Consider the following 1,455-nt stretch of genomic DNA (forward strand, 5'->3'; position numbering starts at 1 on the left):
TGGTTTGGCAGTTTTCCCCCTATGTGCGGATTGGTGCTAGAAAGCTGCCCGCCCACTTCAAATATTACCCAACGGTTGCGCCCACATCCCCCACCCTCACATATTGCGTCACACGTCTTGCCCCGCAGCTATCGGTCCAGGGTGAAATGCTGTGTGCACATGCGCAGATTCAGTCTCCGCCCTATATAAAGGTTGCGGATGTCGATTTTCTTTCTCTCGCTCTAGTTCAGTGTGTTGAGAGAGATGGTGAGTACGAGGTTATTTTTGGCCTCTGTTGATAATAAGTTAGTTAACAGAAAAGTAGTATGTGTTTTTAGCATGGAGTTTATCGTAAGTTTCTAATCTACCTAAGTAATTCTGTTTATAATATTGTGTGGTTACGGTTAATTTTACGATGTTTGCGGAAGATGGGGCTTTACTTGATATAGAAGCATTGGGGGTCTTTATGAGCATGAGTTCATTCGTACTACGTAAATAACCCGCATTGAGCTTGCCACTCTTTTTCCTTCTGTTCACGCGTCTGCCCAAGCTCTCTCTTGGACTTCAGAGAGAACCTGCTTATAAACTTAATTTAAAAAAAGTGAATTTTCTCTTTGCTTCAATTGGATAATTATCGTCGGTATGTAACCCTCTTGTTTTAGTTTAAAGCCTGACCGGTGCACAGAGGGACTATGGCTCCAGTTAAAATCACCTGGAAGCGAGCGGGTTAATACCACGTGGAAAATAAAATGCACTCGTCGTGTATTTCCCTTCGCCTCGAATCACCACTTTCAAAAGTCCGTTTGTCAATGGGCGGTGCGTTCATGCATATAGCATAACGATTTTAATTTTCTTTATACACGTGTTGTATTTAAACTTTAAAGGAGACCATGCACTCAGTATTTGACATGCCGCTCTTTAATCTGTAGTTTTATTTATTACATAATTGAATTACTTTGTTTATTTGGATGTACCCAGGTGATCTATGTCTGGTAGACGCACAGATATAAGCTTCTCGGCCATTAAGCGCAATGTACTAGGTTTTTAGTCTCATTAATCTGTAACTCGTGTTACACGGTAATGTGTACGTGAGCCTCCATTTCTTGGCATGTCCTGGTTATTCAGTACCGTGATGTGTAATGTTCGGAGGTAGAGCAATTCCAATGATATGTCTTCGGTGCCAGCTGCTCTCATCAGCTGGTTCTATCCTCAATCGCTGGAACACTATACCTTCTATCGTGCTTAAATCATATAGGATGAAGATACTAATGCTAGTCATTTCATGTGTCAATCTTTGTGCTTTCAAACTTTTCCTTACAAAATCCTAATGTGATTCATTTCTGTTTCAGCGGATGCATACGAGCGGACCAGACGGACAACAATCAGTACCGTGTAAATATTATGGATTGCATTGATTTTTATATAGGGACAGTGAGTAACGAAATAGGCTAATAATTAGGAATTGGCCGAATCATG

At 41.1% G+C, this 1,455-nt stretch overlaps 1 non-coding gene across 1 annotated transcript; it reads left to right on the forward strand.

Moving 5' to 3' along the window:
- The first annotated feature begins 1,072 nt into the window (after positions 1 to 1,072).
- LOC144783545 (small nucleolar RNA SNORA57) lies at positions 1,073 to 1,206 on the forward strand. Its single transcript, XR_013601502.1, has one exon. It is a non-coding gene; the product is annotated as a small nucleolar RNA SNORA57 (small nucleolar RNA).
- The last annotated feature ends 249 nt before the right edge of the window (positions 1,207 to 1,455 follow it).

This window comes from Lissotriton helveticus, chromosome 9 (genome assembly GCF_964261635.1).
Source record: "Lissotriton helveticus chromosome 9, aLisHel1.1, whole genome shotgun sequence".
NCBI classification, from domain to species: Eukaryota; Metazoa; Chordata; class Amphibia; order Caudata; family Salamandridae; genus Lissotriton; species Lissotriton helveticus.